Here is a 5,476-nt window from a genome sequence, read left to right on the forward strand (position 1 = left end):
CTGGACTGTGCTGGTGAGTGACAATGGCATGACCTATGCCCTGAAAGAATGTCCAGTCTGTGCAGGCACGAGCAAGGTTTGCAGACAAGACAATGCCTGGCAGTGCTGACAACAGAGTGACCCCTAAGAACAGCACACTGACAGAGAACAGCCCAAATTTGAGTTTCCAGGGGGGTCTATCCCCTGGATTTTACCCATTCCAATAGCTAAAATCTCCCAGACATGAGAAATTAGGAATGCAATTCCTGAAAATATCAATAGTGAGGTCTAAGCTTTGTTACTATGATATCCAGGGTTTTTTTTTTTTTTTAGATGGAGTCTCTGTTGCCCAGGCTGGAGTGCAGTGGCGCGATCTTGGCTCACTGCAAGCTCCACCTCCCAGGTTCACGCCATTCTCCTGCCTCAGCCTCAGGAGTAGCTGGGACTACAGGTGGCCGCCACCACACCCGGCTAATTTTTTGTATTTTTTTAGTAGAGACAGGGTTTTACCGTGTTAGCCAGGATGGTCTCGATCTCCTGACCTCATGATTCGCCCGCCTTGGCCTCCCAAGTGCTAGGACTACAGGCATGAGCCACCGCGCCCGGCCAACATCCAGGGGTTTCATCAGTGAGATGGAAACTGACTTGATTTCCTGTGATAGTCGGGACACCTGAGTTTTGTGTCAAGCCCACACAACCAAATGAGCTTGGCACATCTCTCTGCTTCTGAAGGCTGAAGCTTCTCCATCTGTGAACCGAGGTGATTGGATCAAAATCTCTCTGGGCCCAATATTCACTTTTGTATCCCCAGTGCCAGCAGAGTGACTACTAGCATGTAAGTATGCACAAATGCAGGAGGCACTCCATGAGTGTTTATGTGTGTTTATGTATGTGTGGCCAGTTGCCTGACTCTGCCTCTGGGAACAGAGGCACCCACAGAGTCCAGAATAAATGACCCCAGGAAAAGGTTAATTTGGAAGAGCAAAAGGGAAAAAATATAGATGAGGCTTGTGAGCATCTTCAACCATGAGAGGGCGCCCTAGGATCACACAGCCCTGCCAGCTCCCAGAGGAAGGCGGCTGTGCCAGAGGTACCTGCCTAGAGCTAAGTCTTAGGTGAGCAGAAATTTCACCTTGGTCACCACTGGGCCAAGTCAAGGGGCCTGAGATGTAAATAAAGGTGGGCATAGGAGAGGGAGGGGCCAAAGGGACTTGCTGGGGCCACAGAGCATGCCTACAGATACATCAGGACACGGAACGAGACCCAGGTGGGGTCAGTCTCCCATTACCTGAAGATGAAGGCAATGGCCGATCTAGTAGAAAGGGAAAAGCTGCTCTGCAGTACAAGGAAGCCGACGGCGGTTAGCAAATGTCTCCAATCACAGAGAAGAAGGGGCCAGAAGCCAAGTGCGGGTGTGTCCTGAATGTGTGACACTGGCCATCAGCCCATATGCGGTACAGAACCATGGAATGAAGTTCTTCTAACCTGTGAAAGTGGCGTCTTGGCATGATTCACCTGGCAGCCACAGACAGGAGAAATTTCAGAACGTAGGCCCTGGGGAAGCGCACATGAATGGATACTCAGGAGTGTGGCCTTTGGGGAGAACCCTGGCAGAGGCCACTGCTCCAAAAGGGGGTGGCTTTTGCTCCTCCCACCCCCACCCTCCCAGCCCCTCTCCCTCCATGTCTTTCTGGAGACACAAGTTAGTTTTTAGGAAGCACACTCCTGATTTCAGGAATGAGAACCTGGGTCTGAGAGAGACACAGGCCCATCTGAGAAGCCTCTAATCTAAGAGACCACCTTCAGCAGGGGACAGAGCCTGAGGATATCCTGCTGCAGAAGCTGCAGTCACACTGAGGTGGGAGATGGGGCATGTCCCTCTGTGCACAGCTCTTACACCACCCAGGCAGTTCTGAGAGGCCAAGCACAGAACCATGACACTATGGGACCCAGAGCAGTACTCTGGACCTGTGGGGTAAGGCGGGCAGCAGCCCAGCCTCCAGGGAAAAAGGGAAGCAGAGGTTTAGAACCAATAACCCCCAGCTTTCCCTGCTTGAGTAGCTCCACAGCCCAGCCTCCCACACTGCAGGCTGTGCCTCACCTGAGAACAGAAACTGTGCCTTATCCTCCACCTCAGCATCAAACACAGGCTCAGCGAAGGGCAGGTGCACGACAAATGTTTGCTGGAAAGAATGACTGGACGAGAGAGGATGCAAAGGTCAGTCAGCGTGGTCCTTCCCCCTTGAGGGCAGGAGCCCAGAGCTCAGGGCTCTGGCTCAGTTCATCATGATCAGACATGACCTTGGCACCTTTCTGAACTTGAACTTCCTGTCCATGGGATGGAGGTGATCCTTCCCAAACAGCCTTCCCAGGACAGCTTCGAGGATCAGAGCAGGACTACCTTGTAGCAGCCTATGGACTTAGCTCTTTCCTTCTCTCTTATCCCACTTGGTAATGTTAAGTGATGGAGAACAAACTCAGTTCACCTTGATGAATAAAAACGACTCATTCAGGCGGCATTGTGAAGATGTAGTTGCTCACAAACTCCGAAGTGATAAACAAATTCAGATATAGGTAGCTGATACTGGCACATGTATAATCTAGTTTGGCCAAATTAGGAAGCAAGTTTACCTTGAGAGATGTCTAGGATCTGCCCACCCTTGTCTGGGTTTTTAAAAGCTTTTTCCCCTCACATATTCAAGTGGTTGGAGGGTTTTTCTGTTTAATGGTTTTTATTTTTGTTTTCGGCCTATTTCTTTTCTTTTTTTTTTTTCTTGTGAGACGGAGTCTTGCTCTGTCACCCAGGCTGGAGTGCAGTGGCAGATCTCGGCTCACTGCAAACTCCACCTCCTGGGTTCAAGCGATTCTCCTGCCTCAGCCTCCTGAGTAGCTGGAATTATAGGTGCCCACCACCGCACCCGGCTAATTTTTGTATTTTTTAGTAGAGACGAGGTTTCACCATCTTGGCCAGGCTGGTCTCCTGACCTCATGATCCACCTGCCTCGACCTCCCAAAATGGTGCAATTACAGGCGTGAGCCACCATGCCTGGCCATGTTCGGCCTATTTCTTAACCAGGCTACTATTTGATGGTTTTTATTATTTATTTATCTATCTATTTTTCAGAAGGAGTCTCTCTCTCACTCAGGCTGGAGTGCAGTGGCATGATCTCGGCTCACTGCTACCTCTCCCTCCCAGTTTCAAGCGATTCTCCTGCCTCCCAAGTAGCTGGGACTACAGACAAGTGCCACCACACCCGGCTAATTTTTGTATTTTTAGTAGAGATTGTGTTTCATCATGTTGGCCAGGTTGGTCTTGAACTCTGACCTCAGGTCAGGTGATCCTCCGCCTCGGCCTCCCTAAGTGCTGGGATTATAGGGGTAAGCCACATACCCAGCCATGGTGAAGCCTTTTTTACTCTAGTTTCCACAGCAATAAAAGTAGATGATTGACAGGCATGGTGGCTCACACCTATAATCCCAGCATTTTGGTAGGTTGAGGAGGACAGATTGCTTGAGCTCATTCAAGACCAGCTTGGGCAATATGGAGAAACCCCAGCTCCACAAAATATACAAAAATTAGCAGGCCGGGCGCGGTGGCTCAAGCCTGTAATCCCAGCACTTTGGGAGGCCGAGGCGGGTGGATCACGAGGTCAGGAGATCAAGACTATCCTGGCTAACATGGTGAAACCCCGTCTCTACTAAAAATACAAAAAAAACTAGCCGGGCGTGGTGGCGGGCGCCTGTAGTCTCAGCTACTTGGGAGGCTGAGGCGGGAGAATGGCGTGAACCCGGGAGGCGGAGCTTGCAGTGAGCCGAGATCACGCCACTGCACTCCAGCCTGGGAGACACAGTGAGACTCCGTCTCAAAAAAAAAAAAAAAAAAATTAGCCAGGTGTGGTGGTACATGCCTGTAGTCCCAGCTACTTGGGAGGCTGAGGGTACAGCGGCCTGAGATCGGGTCACTGCACTCCAGCCTGGGCGGCAGGGTGGAGTAAACTTTCCTTTTTTTGAGACTGAGTCTTGCTCTGTTGCCCAGGCTGGAGTGCAGTGGCATGGTCTCAGCTCACTGCAACCTCCGCCTCCCAGGTTCAAGTGATTATCCTGCCTCAACCTCCCTAAATATCTGCAATTACAGGCACATGCTACCACGCCTGGCTACTTCTTGTATTTTTAGTAGAGAGGAGGTTTCACCAGGTTGGCCAGGTTGATTGTGCACTCCTGACCTCAGGTGACCCGCCCACCTTGGCCTCCCAAAGTGCTGGTATTACAGGCGTGAGCCACCGCCCTGGCAAACACCTTTTTTATGTATGTCAGCAGGCTTTTTATGGCAATCATGGGAGATAGCGAATGTATGTATCGTAAACTCTGAAGCAGCATATGAATACAACTACTGTCAGAACTCTGAAGCCCTAAATGGCTTGATAAAAAGGCTAGAAGTCCACCTATAATTCCAGCACTTTGGGAGGCTGAGGCTGGTTGATCACTTGAGGTTAGGAGTTCAAGACCAGCCCAGCCAAGATGGCGAAACCCTGTCTCTACTGAAAATACAAAAATCAGCCGGGCATGGTGGCACACACCTATAATTGTAGCTACTCAGGCTCACTGCAACCTCTGCCTCCCAGTTTCAAGTGATTCTCCTGCCTCCGCCTCCCAAGTAGCTGGGACTACAGACATGTGCCACCATACTCGGCTGAGGTGGAGATTGCAGTGAGCTGAGATGATGCCCTGCACTCCAGCCTGGGGAACAGAGTAAGACTGTCTCAAAAAAAAAAAAAAAAAAAGCTAGTTAGAGTCAGTGCCAAAAACTACTAGCTCCAGGGTTTTATGTGTGTTCTAGATTCCTGGGCCCCACCCTGTCCTTCTTTCACCTCCCTCCCAGGTAGAACATGGGGTTAAAAATCTTTCAATGACTACTGATCCATTGAAAAAACAGTCAAGGAGTACGTCAATTGGAATCGACTCAATTTCAGTGCTTGTTAAGGATGAAAGAAATATTATCTTTTTAACATAACCGCAGGCCAGGCATGGTGGTTCACACCTGTAATCCCAGCACTTTGGAAGGCCGAGGCAGATGGATCACTTGAGTCCAGGAGTTCGAGACCAGCCTGGCCAACATGGCGAACCCCATCTCTACTAAAAATCAGGGAGAATCGCTTGAATCTGGGAGGCGGAGGTTGCAGTGAGCCAAGATCGCACCACTGTACTCCAGCCTGGGCGACACAGCAAGACTCCATCTCAAAAAAAAAAAAAAAAAAAAAAAGATAAGCATAGGAAACATTTAGGGAGTACCTACTATGTGTTAGGCACATTATTGTGTCATCATTAAAACTCAAAACCTTGTGAGGGAAGGAAACAGAGTCACAAAGAAACACACACTCCAAGAGAAGGCACGGGCTTTTCTGGGATGAGACAGCCATTCCTATCTCTTAGGCTCCTCCTACTAAACCACTGCATTTTCTCTACTACAGGCAGAAATGGAGATACACTGTCTTGGTTC

The 5,476-nt window shown here is 49.8% G+C and overlaps 1 long non-coding RNA gene across 1 annotated transcript; it reads right to left on the bottom strand.

Moving 5' to 3' along the window:
- Positions 1-871: 871 nt before the first annotated feature.
- On the bottom strand, positions 872-3,554 carry LOC126958021 (uncharacterized). The gene is made up of 2 exons (XR_007727036.1): positions 2,081-3,554; positions 872-1,533 (listed from the first exon to the last, which is right to left on the bottom strand). It is a non-coding gene; the product is annotated as an uncharacterized LOC126958021 (long non-coding RNA).
- Positions 3,555-5,476: the final 1,922 nt, after the last annotated feature.

This window comes from Macaca thibetana, chromosome 7, assembly GCF_024542745.1.
Source record: "Macaca thibetana thibetana isolate TM-01 chromosome 7, ASM2454274v1, whole genome shotgun sequence".
Classification (NCBI taxonomy): domain Eukaryota; kingdom Metazoa; phylum Chordata; class Mammalia; order Primates; family Cercopithecidae; genus Macaca; species Macaca thibetana.